This window comes from Anomaloglossus baeobatrachus, chromosome 1, assembly GCF_048569485.1.
Source record: "Anomaloglossus baeobatrachus isolate aAnoBae1 chromosome 1, aAnoBae1.hap1, whole genome shotgun sequence".
NCBI classification, from domain to species: Eukaryota; Metazoa; Chordata; class Amphibia; order Anura; family Aromobatidae; genus Anomaloglossus; species Anomaloglossus baeobatrachus.
The window spans coordinates 699423003-699439736 of record NC_134353.1 but is presented as its reverse complement, the minus strand read 5'-3'; the positions used below and the strand labels follow the sequence as shown (position 1 = coordinate 699439736).

Here is a 16734-nt window from a genome sequence, read left to right as displayed (position 1 = left end):
CAGGTAAGCTGTGTTCGTCGTTCCCGGTGTGTCACCCGGAGCGATGTGTGCTGCCTCGGGAGCGACGAACAACCGGCGCGCAGAAGGAGAAACGACTTTATGAAAATGAACGACGTGTCAACGAGCAACAATAAGGTGAGTATTTTTGCTCGTTCAGTCGTTCGTAGCTGTCACATGCTACGATATCTCTAACGATGCCGGATGTGCATCACGGAATCCGAGACCCCGACGACATATCGCCCGATATATCGTATCGTGTGACGCCGACCGTAGCCCATGTGCACATGTACTGCCCTATCGTCAGCAGCCAAGACTAATCGGATCTGGATCCGCAGTGGCTCGAGGGGTCTCCGGACCCGGGAGGGGTCGTACAGCCACTCTAAATAAAAGGGGGGTATTTATAGGGGGTTGTGTGTTTAGAGTTCGTGACGCCACCCACGGTGTGTGGTAAGGTGGAGTACCACCGCTGCTGTTGGGAGCGTCTGGTGGCGATGGGATGGCAGCCAGGTGTTTAACCCCTCCATGGGTAGGGGGGAATGCCCCGGGGCTCGGTGATGGTGGTGAAGGGATGCCGTTGGGGAGGAAAGGGTCACTACGTACTCACTCAGTCCAATAACGCTGACACTGACAACTTGTAAACCGAAATTCTGAGCACCGCTGCAGCTGGGAGGGAGCACGCCTGGATCCTGTGCCCGATGGTATTGCTTGTAAGCCTGTGACCTTTACCTTGGCACCTTCTTTACTGGTTGGCCCCTGTAGTATAGAACTAGTCGGGTCTTGCTCATCCGTATGGCTAACGGAGTGAGCTTGATCTCAGGGTTCACGCTTGGGATTTTCTGGACTGTATATTGGGAAAATCCTATCCCCCTCGTTGCGCTAGTACCCCAATTTTGGAGCAAGTGGAGAACGGATCTTGAAGGCTCCGTCCTCGTCGGGTGTATTACCAGGACGCTTGAAGCTACTTCCCGGCCTAGGGTCCACGTACCCCGTCGTGCCCTGGCCCCTGCCCGGAGATGGCACAAGGCAGCCAGCTGCCCTCCTTGGCAGTTCCGTGCCCCTTGTCATGATCCCCTGCGACCGGGGTTCCAGCTCCTACCAGGCCCAGACCGACGTCTACCACCTAGTCTTAGCAAGGAGCCCAGCTCCTGACCTCCTCCAACTGACTTGTGACCTCTCCTCACGAGAGTCACCACTAAACTGACTGCTCCTGTCAGTCCTGACCCTCCCTAACCAACCCCCCAAGTGGGCGGCCCTATTCCCTTCAGGCTACCCATTGGTGTGTCTGGTGGGTGTGGTGCAGAGTGTTTCTAGGATTTCGATTGGCTTGTTCTTAGCAACACCAAAGGTCAGGGACCCGTAAGAGGATGCAGATACCGTGCAGAAGGGCAGTTTGCACGATACCCTGTGACGACCTGATAGGCCAGGGCGCCACACACACGTTGAGTATTTGTTGAGTTTTTTTATCTCAGTATTTTTAAGCCAAAACTAGGAGTGGAAGAACCAGAGGAAAAGTATAATAGAAACACAGGCACCACTTCTGTATTTTTCACCCCTTCCTGGTTTGGGTTACAAATACTGAGTACTGAGGCAAAAAACTCACCAAATACTAAATGTGTGAACGTGGTCTAATAGTGCCTTTTTTCTGTGCTTTCTTGATTAGTTTGCACTGTTTTAAGTTAACTAAACTAGTTTAATCTGTCTTTGTTCAACAATGTGGCCATTTTTTTATCTAGATGTTTTAGCTTGATTCATCATTTGCAACATTTCAAACTTTCGCTAAATTTTTGTACAGTCGCTCTTCAATACCTTAGTGGAGTACACTACTCATCTAATTTTATCTTTGCGCAATTGAAGAAAAACATTCAACATTTTAAAGGATCATGCAATGCCTTGTGCTAATCTGCAGAAAAAGGTTAAAGAAATGCGATTAAAAGCACCTTTGAATGTACCTGAACCTGTTGCGTACGCAGAAATAAATATCAGAAGGCTAATAGTCCCTTCAGTAAAAAATAAATAATAAATTGGAACCTATGTTTTCATGGAGCCATTTTTTTCATGACATGGTCACTAGATAGTTGAGTTGTGGAAATTAAGCCCAAATTTTCAAAGTATTTCCAACAGATTTCTGTTAAACACTTTTAAAAGTTGCAAAACATTTTCACGCCTATCCTGACCTGGCCAGGTCCCCCAAAGTGGATGGAGCAAGGGCAGGATGGGGCGTGTCCTAGCCCACCAGGAAAATTCTTCAAAGTTGATGCCACTCGGAAGGCATAACTTACTCTACAAATATGTCCCAGTCCCTGCTATGCGAGAGTACTTCCATACTTTATTAAATGAATTAAAGTAATTAAAATAATTAAAGGGTTGTATCATCATGTACGTTTTTTTCCTAACTTTTTTCCTCATGTGGTATTTGTTGTTTTCTGTGCCAAATTTGAAAAAAAAATGCAACATGTAGGTTAATGACGACATTAAAGATGTTCTTGTTCATTGTCTTTTATCTTTTTTTGCATGATATTTAATTGTAGGACCATGAGTCTTCAACTTTGGAATGGGCTACAAGTGCGCAAAAATTTGCGACATTTTAAAAAAGTCAGAATAGATGAATTAGGGCAAATCATCTGGATGAGAATATTAATGGCCTCACTGTCAAGAAAACAAAAAGATAAAAAAAGATGAAACCATGTTAACTTAAAAAAAGGTACAATCTAAATAACGAAAAAAAAATGCAATGTATCAGATTATTTATTCGCTTTTTTTTTGCCAGTTGTTGGGCCCAATTTAACATTTGAAATTTTTAAAGACACTTTTTTTGTCTTGTGGTCTTTGTCGAAGTTTTTGTACATTTTTTTTCCAAAGTGGCGTATTTTATGAATTTTGCACAAAATTAAAAATACTTTTAATTATATTTTTTGTTTTTTTGTAACCCTGATGCAAAAAGTTACATGCTGTTAAAATGTTGCAAAATTTGCACAACAAAATTAGACATACATAAAGTAAAAAATGTCTGTCTTTGAATCGGACTTTCCAAGGAGATAATCATCTGACACTTAGGGCGGCTTTGCACGTTGCAACATCGCACATGCGATGTCGGTGGGGTCAAATCAAAAGTGACGCACTTCCGGCGTCACTTTCGAGATCGTAGTGTGTAAATGCTAGATGATACGATTAACGAGCGCAAAAGCGTCGTTATCGTATCATCGTTGCAGGCTCCGACTTTTTCATAATTATGCTGCAGCGACAGGTACGATGTAGTTCCTCGCTCTTGCGGCTGCACACATCGCTGTGTATGAAGCCGCAGGAGCGAGGAGCCGGCGGCTATGCGAAAGGAAGGAGGTGGGCGGGATGTTACGTCCCGCTCATCTCCGCCCCTCCGCCGCTATTGGCCGCCTGCCGTGTGACGTCGCTATGACGTCGCACGACCCGCCCCCTTAGGAAGGAGGCGGGTCGCCGGCCAGAGGGACGGTCGCAGGGCAGGTAAGTGCATGTGAAGCTGCCGTAGCGATAATATTTGCTACGGGAGCTATCACAAGATATCGTACCTGCGATGGGGGCGGGGACAATAGTGTGCGACATCGCAGCATCGGCTTGCGATGTCGCAACGTGCAAAGCCCGCCTTAGAGTCGTGAGTGATTATCAGCTTAGCCCACTGGTGTTAACCTGTAAAATTGTGTTTTCCTCTCTGACTGCAGCATTTACTCGGCATGGCCAAGGCGGCATGCCATTCTAAACACCCACTGCGATAATGGGGTGCCAATGGGTTGCCATGAAAGCTGAAGGTTTGAAGAAAACCACTTTGTTGGTGCTCTATTGAAGTCCAGCTTGTGGCTGATCTTTTTAGGAGACATATGGTACAAGTAATCAGGCTTTTGCAAGTTCAAGGCCCCTAAAGGAGACTAACAAATGTAAAGAAATTTTAAACAATTAAAAATACACACGTGGTATCGCTATATTCCAAAAAAAATTGATCAAAATATAAATTAAATAACCCAATTTGTAACCTCAATACAGAGAAAAATATGCAATTGCAAAATTGCTGTTTTTGTAGCTGCCACAACACCACACAATAATGCAATCAAAAAGTCGAGTCAACCCCAATATGATATCAATAAACATTTTAATTTTTCCCCACACACCTTATTCATTTTAAAAATTACAACATTATTGGTGTTGTTTTTTTTTTTTAATAAATGTACATTTTTTAAATTAGAAAAAAAAAACTAAGTTTGGTATCTCCAAAACTGTTCTGATCTAAAGAATCATATCGCCAGGTAATATTTTCTGCACAATGAACACTGTATAAACAAAGCCCAAAAAATAAATTATGCAGCTGTTTTTTGCATTTTTTCCTCAAAACACAGCCCAACATATGGCCATATCCATGGAAAAATAGAAGATGTATGGTTTTTGCAGTGGCGTAACTAGAGTTTGATGGGCCCCGGTGCAAAGTTCCCACCTGGGCCCCCCTCTCTATGTACACCGACACTTGGGGTACGGGACAATAACACTCAGGGTACAGGATAATGATGCTGACACATGGCTCTTTCCCTCAGCACCCAGCTTCCTATGTTCTGATATCCATCTTGTCCTTGGCACCCAGCTTTCCCATATCAGCCCCCCATGCTCCATGTATAATGCTGGCAGCCCCCATGCTCCCCCCCCTTACCCCTGGCCACCGTGTATGCGCTGATTTAAAAAAAAAAAAAAAAAAAAAAAAACAAGTTCTTACCTTGGTCCTCGTTCCCCCGCTGCTCTGTCCTGACCTCTCCTCTGTTCCCCTACAGCTGCGGTCGGCGTCCTCCCGCCCTGTGCTCTCAGCACAGTGGTCGCACAGGAGTGATGTCACCGTGCAGGCACAGAGGGAGAATGATGGAGCGTGGAGCTGCACGGGCCGCTCCACACTTCTTCATTGTTGCTGTGATGATGGGGGAGGGGGGCCCGGCGCCGCCGCCGCTGACAATGGGCAGGGGGGCCCGGTGTCAGCGGCACCGGGTGATATAGCGACCACGTGGTCTGCACCAGAACAGCGCAGCTCCTCTCACAGAAAGGAGCCGCTTGCTGATCTGCAAAGCGGGCCCCGAAGCTGCCGGTCACAGTCGCGACCTCTGCGACCGCGGTAGTTACGCCCCTTGGTTTATGTAATAAGGGGAAGAAAAATACAAAAGCCCAAAAAGAAATATCGCCATATCAGGAAGGGGTTAAAAAAGTGTAAATAATAAGGTGCATATGAAAATCAGGCAAAAATACCAAAAACTACACAAGAAAGGCGTAAATGCATTCATGAATTACTAGAACAATTTTTATCTAGAAAAAAAGGTACAAAGATAATGATTGATGAATCAGGGCCTATGTCTAGTCTAAAAGGGGAGATGGGCACACTGTTAAGTCATGGAGTAACAATGTAACACAGACGAAAGGCAGATGTTATAACAGTGAGGCTTAAGGGTACTTTACACGCTGCGATATAGTTACCGATATCGCTAGCCAGCATACCCGCCCCCGTCGGTTTTGCGTCACAGGCAAATCGTTGCCCATGGAGCACAACATCGCTAACACCCGTCACACAGACTTACCTTCCCTGCGATGTCACTGTTGATGGCAAACCGCCTCCTTTCTAAGGGGGCGGTTCGTGCGGCGTCACACGGCAGTTGTCCAATAGCAGAGGAGGGGCGGAGATGAGCGGCTGGAACATGCCACCCACCTCCTTCCTTCCTCATTGCCGGTGGACGGAGGTAAGGAAATGTTCGTCGCTCCTGTGGTATCATACATAGCGATGTGTGATGCCGCAGGAACAAGGAACAACATCGCTACTGACCAGACAACGATTTTTCATAAATAAACGACCTCTCTCAGACAAATGATTTCTGCCTCTTTTGCGGTCGTTTAAGGTTGCTCCAGCCTGTCACACGCTGCGATGTCGCTAACGACGCCGGATGTACGCTTTAATAATGAGCTGATGATCTTACACACAATTGTATAGAATGGTTAAACCTTCTGTCAGCACCATTGTGTACGTTTATTCCTGGATTGCATGAAAAAGAATATTTTTGCTTTATAGGTATGATAATATCATTTGATGAGCAACTGAAGGATCGGGCAGAATCTGACTGCGGAGAGGTGTGGGCGACTTTGAAGTGTGATTCTACTCAGTACCGCTGTTTATGGCACATACTGAAGGCATCTACGCCAATCATCACTCATGATCTTCTCTTCCATCATTTCACTAATCTGGGAGAAGTTTATTTCACAAAACTGACACACAAGTTGAAACACTTAATCTTCTGTAGGTTCTCGCAATAGCGGGAATTTGCATAAATTGTAGGATCAGTTCAAGAGATTATGTTCTAAGGGTAGAAAAACTCTGATGGGTTGTACAACAAATACTACGAGTATGTCATGTACAGCTGCAATCAAAATTATTCAACACCTTTTGCAAACTTAGATTTATTTGCAAAATTTACAAATTCTCGGCTGTTTGTAATCAAAGAATCAAACAAGATCAAATTAAATCACCCAACACAATTAATATAAGTATTATCTCCAACTGCCAATAGTCACCACTTTTAACGAGACAACATTGTTAGAATTATTCAACCCCATCATGACAGGTGGCTTTAATAAATAGTAGATCACCCATTGACTGTTGTGACCTGCACTAAATGTGATGCATGGTTAAGACTCCAGCTTCTGACAGTATTACTAAGGGATCTTCGTCCATTCCTCATTAACAGCCTCCAGTTCACTAATATTCTTTTGTTTGCATACTACTACTGTCTTCTTCAAATCTCACAAAAGATTTCTTTGGGGTTCAAGTAAAGCAACTGCAACCCCTGACAAAAAATATGGAATCACCTGTCTCTGAGGATGTTCATTCAGTTGTTTACTTTTGTTTAAAAAAGCAGATCACAGACATGGCACAAAACTAAAGTAATTTCAAATGGCAACTTTCTGGCTTTAAGAAACACAAAAATAAAATCATGAAAACATAATGTGTTAGCCAGTAATGGTTACTTTTCAAGACCAAACAGGGGGAAAAATTATGGAATCACCCTGTAAATTTTTATTCCCAAAACTAACATCTGCATCAAATATGATCTGCTTGTTAGTCTGCATCTAAAAAGGAGCGATCACACCTTGGAGAGCTGTTGCATCAAGTGGACTGACATGAATCATGGCTCCAACACAGGAGATGTCAATTAAAACAAAGGAGAGGATTATCAAACTCCTAAAAGAGGGTAAATCATCACGCAACGTTGCAAAGATGTTGGTTGCTCACAGTCAGCTGTGTCTAAAATCTGGACCAAATACAAACAACATGGAAAGGTTGTTAAAGGCAAACATACTGGTAGACCAAGGAAGACATCAAAGCGTCAAGACAGGAAACAAAGCAATATGTCTTCAAAACAGGAAATGCACAACAAAACAAATGAGGAACGAATCGGAGGAAACTGGAGTCAATGTCTGTGACTGAACTGTAAGGAACCGGTTAAAGGAAATGGGATTTACATACAGAAAAGCTAAACAATAAAAAGATGAATGCCTGAATAAAACATGTAAATTTCCACAGTCATTGATGATATGGGGCTGCATGTCAGGTAAAGGCATTGGGGAGATGGCTGTCATTACATCTTCAATAACTGCCTAAGTTTACATTGAAATTTTGGACACTTTTCCTATCCCATCAATTGAAAGGATGTTTGAGGATGATGAAATCATTTATCAAGATGATAATTCATCCTGCCATAGAGCAAAAACCGTGAAAACTTTCCTTGAAAGAAGACACTTAAGGTCAATGACATGGTCTGCAAATAGTCCAGATCCCAATCCAATTGAAAATCTTTGGTGGAAGTTGAAGAAAATGGTCCATGACAAGGCTCCAACCTGCAAAGTTGATCAGAGAACGTTGGAGCCTGATTGATGAAGAGTACTGTTTGTCACTCATTAAGTCCATGCCTCAGAGACTGCAAGCTGTTATAAAAGCCAAAGGTGGTGCAACAAGATACTAGTGATGTATTGGAGTGTTCTTTTGTTTGTTTGTTTTTCATGATCCCATAATTTTTTCTTCATAATTGAGTGATTCCGTAATTTTTTCCCCTTTTCGTTTTCAAAAGTAACAATTACTGGCTAGCACATTATGCTTTCAAGATTTTTTTTTAGTGTTTCTTAAAGCCAGAAAGTTGACATTTGAGATGACTTTAGTATTGTGCCATGTCTGTGATTTGCTTTTTTAAAAAAACAAAAGTAAACAACTGAATGAACATCCTCAGAGGCAGGTGAGTCCATAATTTTTGCCAGGGGTTGTACAAGATACAAGATATTTATGTACTTGTACTGCCCAATTATGGCAGATCCTTCATTCAGGAGATACATGGGAAGGAGCATTCAGAAGGGATAGAAAGAAGTGTAGTACACTCTTTAGCAGGGAAATCAGCAGTGAGAGATCTACCTAGTGAGTTTTCTTTCAGGATCCCACACAAGTAGATAAGGTAAAAAGAACAGAGGAGCCCCACACCAAGATAAGCCAAGGTCACACTTTAAAACCAGATTGTTACTTCAAAGCCAGTACCTTATCTGAGGTTTTGGCTTGAATATAGAATTCCATGAGGATAAGGGGTGCTTCACACACAGCGAGATCGCTGCCGAGATCGCTGCTGAGTCACGTTTTTTGTGACGCAGCAGTGACTTCATTAGCAATCTCGCTGTGTGTGTGACACTGAGCAACGATCTGGCCCCTGCTGTGAGATCGCTGCTCATTACACACAGCCCTGGTTCGTTTTTTTATTGTTGCTCTCTCGCTGTCACACACAGCGATCTGTGCGTCACAGCGGGAGAGCGACAAAATGAAGCGAGCAGAGAGCAGGAGCCGGCATCTGGCAGCTGCGGTAAGCTGTAACCAGGGTAAACATCGGGTAACCAAGGTGGTTACCCGATATTTACCTTCGTTACCAGCCTCCGCCGCTCTCACGCTGCCTGTGCTGCCGGCTCCTGCTCTCTGCACATGTAGCTGCAGTACACATCGGGTTAATTAACCCGATGTGTACTGTAGCTAGGAGAGCAGGGAGCCAGTGCTAAGCAGTGTGCGTGGCTCCCTGCTCTCTGCACATGTAGCTGCAGTACACATCGGGTAATTAACCCGATGTGTACTGTAGCTAGGAGAGCAGGAAGCCAGCGCTAAGCAGTGTGCGCGGCTCCCTGCTCTCTGCACATGTAGCGACATTATGATCACTGCTGCGTCGCTGTGTTTGACAGCTAAGCAGCGATCATAACAGCGACATACATGGTCGCTGTTGCGTCACAGAAAATGGTGACGTAACAGCGACGTCGTTGTCGCTGTCGCTATGTGTGAACCCAGCTTAACTCATACCAGCAAGCAAAGCCATAAGCCGTACATTTTCTGATAATTCTCATTGCATGAAGAAGGTAGGTCCAGATAGGGAGCAGCTAGTGTAGGCCTGGACATGACAGGAGTTTGAAAATAGTAGGCTACGAAGGGACTAACTGGTATTTGTGCACATATGCAGGAGGTGTACGGTTGGTACAGTGCAGACTGGTCAGATGGGTGTCTCCGTTCTCCGAGTGCGGTGCCTCCTCTTTCGGCCATCTTTGTCGTCCTTCTTCTGAAGCCTGGGTGCATGACACGTACTAAGTCATGGACATAGGTGGGCATTGAGGTCCCGCTCATGCGCACAACAATACTTTGATCTACCCTGCTCAGGGCAGATCAAAGTGCGCCTGCGCAGGACCTCAATACCGGCTAGTGTGCATGACGGATGACGCATCATGCACCCAGGCTTCAGAAGAAGGAGGACAAAGTTGGCCGAAAGAGGAGGTGCCACACCTGGAGAACGGAGCCACCCATCTGACCCATCTGCACCATACTGACCATTAGGTAAGTATTATAAAGTCAATTTTACGCTCTACATAGCAGCCCGGACTCTTATATACAGCATGTTAGACTGCTGTATATAAGAGCCCACTGGTGGTGGGCGCGGCTTATAGTCACTAAATCTGGTGACAGGTTCCCTTTAAATTCATGTTGTAATCAATAAAAGGCTGCAGTAGCCATTTATTACATCGTCTCTCAGTGTTATATAATTTTTTAGTAAGGCCGTAGACAATTTTCAATACCCAAGTCTCGAACTTTCAAGTCACCAGACCTAGGTTTAGACGATGATTTCTAACACAAATAGCATCAGATGTTACATTTTGTAAAAAATACCAGGGACCATCAATCTAGAGAATTAGCCCATGTATGAGGCAAAACGGATTTTTTTTTCTTAGTAATGTTACATTGCCAGCTGGCTTGCTAAAGGAAATGTAAATCTTGCTTGTCTGAACTTGAATTTGTAGGAATCCAAACTACAGATTGTTATTTACACAGTGAAACAGATGGTGAAGACAGGAGAAGATTGATGCCAGGTCGGGAAAAATTTCCAGACAGTACCTTTGCTTTTCATGTAGAAGCAGACTAGCGACAAAATTAAAAAGCTACATATATTTTGAAAAGATAAAAGTGAAAATATTTAATGAAAATGCAATTTTTGGATAAAGATAAGTGCTGCTAGTTTCTGACACATTTAGGGCAAATAAGGTATAGGGCATGCTGGCAATCTAGTAGCACATTAGTCTCCTACAGAGAGGGAGTATTTGTGCAGTATCCCAGAGTTGGGTACTATGAAAGAGATTTATAGTCATTAAACAGACATGTCAGATGTGACAGAAATCAGAGGAGGATGCGTACAGCAGGTGCGCTACTTGTGCGCTCCGCCATTTTAGATGATCGGGATGGGGGAGGGAGACTGGGAGGCACTTTGGCCACACTGGAGGACCGGGGGAGGAGATTTATCTCCCATCTGACATGTTTGATCATGCCAGATGAGAGGTAAATCATTTTTTACTGGCGACGCCATTCACTGTAACGTGATCATCTTTATACAGTGTATAACGGTGATCATGTGACCGGGAACCGGTTAAAAACAGCCGTAATTGTGATCTTCAGGGTTTCAGCTACCTCAGTAGCGAACAACTAGTAGATTTTCTGACTCTGGGGGGCGCTATACACTTTTTACTTAGCGTCGTTTTAAAACTGCGATATGGAAGAAGTACCCTTTCCTGCCGCCATTTTAATCCGTACGGCTGTCGAAGGGGTTAAACTCCCAACAGACCTTGTTACTGGGCAGAATAGGTTGGTGGGCGGAGTCTTGGTGCACCAAAGTATGATTGAAAAGTCCGAGGTTATGCGGCCGAGGAAGAGGAAACCGAGTGATAATACAACACCACCTAATACTCCACCTATGACAAGTAATAATACTCCACCTTCAGCAGTTGTAAGAGCAGCTGTATATAATCGGAAACAATTAGTGGAATTTGATTCTTTGATCAAGAGTTCAGCAAATTCTTCTCCCAGAAGTTTGATTGAAAAGTCTGAGGTTATGCGGCCGAGGAAGAGGATACGGAGTGACAATACAACACCACCTAATACTCCACCTACGACAAGTACAAGGACTATACAACCCGTACCACCAAGGTTTTCTGGAGGTATTATGTACTGTTTAGCCGCTGGCCACACAATGACCTCCCCCCTCTGTGTATAACATTACCACAAAGCTGATGCACCTGTACAACATATGTATTTTATTTAGCATTGCTACGATTGTTTGATTGTGGACTCTGATCCCTGCAGCATCTTTTAACCTTTGTCTCAGTCTAATGTACTACAGTACCATTTTGTCTCAAATGGTTGTCAATATTATTTTGCAAATGTAATGGGATGTCCACTGTACTGTACTAGCTTTGATGTGCATTTCCTTTAATGGCCTGTATGGTGACAAAACCATTGTTTGATGTCATATCTGTATACGCTTGTTGTTCTGTCAACGCCAACGACACTAGTTAGTCTTTGAACCATTGTATCGGTTATGATAATTTTGTTCTTTTTTGCTCTTTTCTTCTTTTTTAGTGTATATAAGAGGAAGGTCGTCCAGTCCGGAACTTCAGAATATTGTACACTACAACTGTATCAACCAAATTAAAAGGGATCTTTTTTGTTTATCTTATTAATGAGTGCCAAATTCTTTTTCTATACAAAGAGGATCCTATCTGAGTCCCAGTCATAACCCCAGTAGTGCCGTATTGCTTTTTTTGTTACACTACTGTGACGCCCTGGACCCCAGGGGTCACAGGTTACAACACTCACCACATGCACCCCCACACTAGAAAGGTACCATCAGTCAACCACAAAGACCCGATTGCCTCCCTCAGTGTTAGACAGGCACACCAGGTGGGCAGAGTCAGGTGGAAGGAGACGCCCCCGAGGAGTCTGCTGGCCTGAGGCAGGAAAAACACAAACAGTTGAGTTCAGACAGTCAGTGTGGACAGACGGTTCAAACAGTCAGGCAGGCAGATGGCAGTGACCGCCTGCAGGAGACCGGGAGCACGACCAGCGGAACCGTAAGGGACAGGGTAGTGGCCCGCCGGAACCGAATCGGGGAGCTAACAGGATACCGGAGCACCAGGCAGGGTACTCAGACCCCGAACTAGGCTATATGCCACCACCATAGTCGAATTAACTGATTGCAGTCTGGACCTCAAGGGGTTCATTCCCACCAAAATCCCGTTTGAAGGCAACAGCCCAACCCGTCCGGATAGTAGCCACCGCCAAAGGCCACAGTTCCAAGGGCCAGCGCCTGCAGGCAAAGGAGCTCCTCCGACATCTACACGCCGGGGAGCTGACTACCAGTGCTCAGGCACAGAGGTCAAACTACAAAATAGGTGCAGGAGAAAGATGGACGTTGCCAACCCGGCTAGGAAGCTGCAGCCGGCTGCGGGCCCCGTTCATACCTTCGTTTGGTTTACCAGTGACTCTGTGTGGTTTAGTCGTGAGTACACCAGTGCCATCAGGCACCGCACCGCGCTGCACCGCAACACTGCGCCCCGGCCCTCGCACCACCGGGCCCCGGGACCAACATCCCCTACCCACAGAGGGGTCAACACCTAGCTGCGCCACTACACCGCTCCCGGGAGTCCCCGTACCTTCACCGCAGCGGTGGTGTCCACCATCACCACAACCCGTGGGTGGCGTCACGAACAATCGTCCCAAAACCAAATGCCCGCATCCCCCGTGTGTAATGCCAACCCCTCTTGCAGAGCGACATGACCCTCGGGTCCGTGAGAGGCTCGAGTCACTACCCGTAGAACGCGAGCACGGATCAGAGCGGCTTGGCGGCCGCAGCCGAGGCCGCGGCGCGGTACACTACCTATTTTACAAACACCCAACATAAATAACGACATGACAAGTGATGTATTTTTTTATTCCACCACTGAAACAGCAAGCACAGTGGTACAGGTCACTCTACCTAGGTTACTTCCTTCAAATTCCAGCTCTGAAGTTGAAAACCCAGGATTTTGAGAAGGAATCCAGACACTGAAGCGGGCTTTACACGCTACGATACCGCTAGCGAGATCGCAAGCGATCGTACCCGCCCCCGCGGGTGTGCGATACGGGCAAATCGCTGCCCGTCGCGCACAACCTCGCTTACCCCCATCACGTGGACTTACCTGTCCTGCGACGTCGCTCTGGCCGGCGATCCGCCTCCTTTCTAAGGAGGCGGGTCTTGCAGCGTCACACGGCAGCCGTCCAATAGAAGTGGAGGGGCGGAGATGAGCGGGACGTAATCATCCCGCCCACCTCCTTCCTTTTGCATTGGCGGTGGAGGCAGGTAAGGAGATATTCGTCACTCCTGCGGTGTCACACATAGCGATGTGTGCTGCCGCAGGAACGAGGAACAACATCGCTAATTAGAAGAGAACGTTTTTTTGTTTTAGGACGACCTCTCCGCGACAAAAAATTTTGGCCGCTTTTGCGATAATTTTAAGGCGCACACAAGTGTCGCACACTGCGATATCGTTAATGACGCCGGATGTGCGTCACAAACAACGTGACCCCGACGATAAATCATTAACGATATCGTAGCGTGTAAAGCCCGCTTTACCCAACTTTGAGTTACACTGTGCAATTATAGCAGAGTATATTCGAGTGCAGAGAATACCAAGGGGCATCAAGGTCAATTTACGGCCCACTATTTTTAGCAGTTGTCCTGACTACTGTAATACTTTCGACCTAATTCTCAATAAGTGCTCACTGGACCTAATGACTCTTACATTAGATCATTTACTCAAGAATATTATCTCTGCGCAAGAGAAAGTTATTTTAATTGAGAACCAATTGACCGCATCATCATTCGCCCAGGATTTTGAAAAGATCAAAAAAGAAATTTGTAACATCTGCAAGAATACTGTCATGAAACACAAAGGAAGAAGAGGGACAAATTTATTAGAGATACTGAGGACTATTTGAACAACAAAGTGTACAAATAGTGAGATAGGTGGCGCTGTGCTAGAGTTTGTCTCCTTTACTGGAGAGACAATTCAAATAGTGAGATACATCCTCAAGACCCTTCCACCAAGGACTTTGCTAATCATCCCCAGATTCAACTCACTCAGACTCAGACCATGGCATCTGAGGATGTTTCAAATATACAACCTTCTCACCCTTCTGTTTTAGGTCAAAGGCGCAAAACTGGAAGAAGAGGAGGAAGCAGCTGGGAGGGGGGGGGGGGCAGGGGCACCAAGCCTCCCTGACAGACTGTGTCAGCGAGATCTCAGGTACAGATAAGACACTTGTGATCAATATCTCCTAAAAAAATCTAACATCTGATCAATGTAATTTATTGCAAAAAGGTCTTAATTCTGTCTGACATATAAGTTTAACTCTTCCCAGCTTCAGATGGATTTGCAGCAGTTTTTCAGAAATTTGCATCTTAAGGTTCATTTTTCCACTATGTATACTTCTAGACCTTTAATACGGTAGACCCACAATCAACTGTCCTTCTGATTGTCCTGTCCGATCTGGGGCTTCGGACCAAGAGCACTTTTTCTCCTCCCAAAAATAGTCCCCAAGTAGAAATATTAATTTCACTTATTGAGTGGGATAGTTCAGAATTTTTTAGAGAGGTTAATAAGAACACCTTTCATAGTCCCTTTAACTTTACAGAACATGATAGACTAGTCCTCTCCACATTAATAGAGGATAAAAATCTCATAGTGAAACCCACGGATAAAGGGAGCGCCATGGTCCTAATAGACAAGACCGCATATATACAAGAGATTCTATCGCAGCTATCCAATCAGGATGTTTACCAGGTATTACCTGGAAACCCTATCATCAGGATTACACAGAAGATCAAAACCCTAGTAGACCACTATCACCATTTGGGCACCATCGATAACAAAACTGCCGAATTCCTCATTAAAAGGGACCCCATTATTCCAGTTTTTTTACACGCTATCCAAGAGCCACCCACCGACGAGCACGGATCCAAGCAGCTCGGCAGCCGGCCGAGCCCCGGGGCAGTACACCGACTCTTCTGGCGTCACGAACAGGATTGAACCCATCCACTTACCTGTGGAAGTGCGCCTTGAAGTTATCGTCAGCGGAGTCCCCGTTGAAAAATTGCAGAATCCGCCATCTTGTCACCTTCCTGTGGCGCGAAGTTTCCCGCCCAAGCCATCTTCTCAAAGCAAAAAGGGCGTGAAAGTGAAGCCCCACCCCCTGAGAGCGGAGCGGTACAGAAAGAAAGCGAAGTGCCCCAAAAAGACCAAGGGTGGGCGGGCGAAGATCCTGCCTCATGTGACTGAGGGGATGAAGGGCAGGGACTCCAGGACTCTGTCACCCATCTGGTTCCTGGAAGTGCAAGCCGTAACATGTCCACCCCTTCCGGAGAGCCAGAGTGTCCCGAGCCCGCGCCTGGGTGGAAGCCCGGACGACGATGATGTGCTGCCGTCTCCAAGCCCAGATACGCTTCCTCATGGAGCGATGGGCGGCCGAGATGGAGGGGATAGCCGCCGCCGTGCGGGCCCGTGAAGTGGCAACAGTGTTGGAGGAAAGGGTACGCGACCCACGCCCCTGTGTCCTGGAGGGACCGGCCGCTGCGGCTGAGGGACCCGGTCTGCTCCAGTCTTCCATGCTGCCTCCCCCACTGCCTATAACGGTCGCCGCTACCTCTCCGCCCGGATCCCCACCCCCGTCACTGGTGGCGGAGTCCGTCCCAGACGCCTCAGAGGAGCCGCCTGCGGCCGCAGCACGCAGACAGCCGCTCGATCGGCCCACACTACCACCGCTCCCGTGGAAGGCCAATTCCCGGAAGGTGCCCGTGCCTGACGTGATCCCGCCGGTCCCGGAGAAGGCTGTCCCCGAGGAGAACCCAGCCCCGTCAGTCCGCCCGGCCAGGGAGGAGAAGGGCGCTGCCCGGAAAAGGCCCAGCAGGTGAGGCTGGTTGTCTCCGGGTCTCAGACCTCAGCTGAGGTCCCACAGGGTGGCCGCTGTCAAGCAGTATGGCCGGCCGTGACACAGCGGGGTTCCCCACGGACGGTGTCGGTCGTCTCCGGCACCGGAGAGCACCGACTGGGCCAGACTCCCGCATCAAGAGACCCTGGGCAGGTAGACGCCCCATACTGGGAGCGGCCGCCAAACCAGCTGGGCCGGGAGATCTTGGCCCGGGAGAAGCGGAGAGCGGAGATATTAGCCCGTACCATCTGGGAAATAGAAAATCTGAGAAGCGCCACCTACCGGGTGCGGGGCCCGAGGTACAAGGGCCAGGTCCGGCAATTTGACCCCGACCGTGGATGGGGCTTTATATATATGAGCCGGCCTGGAGGCTGAAGCTTTTGTCTCCC

The 16734-nt window shown here is 46.6% G+C and overlaps 1 protein-coding gene across 1 annotated transcript in view; it reads right to left on the bottom strand.

Moving 5' to 3' along the window:
- The window catches only part of GGT1 (gamma-glutamyltransferase 1), a 259711-nt gene that overhangs the window by 105214 nt on the left and 137763 nt on the right, over nt 1-16734 (bottom strand). The window lies entirely within an intron of this gene.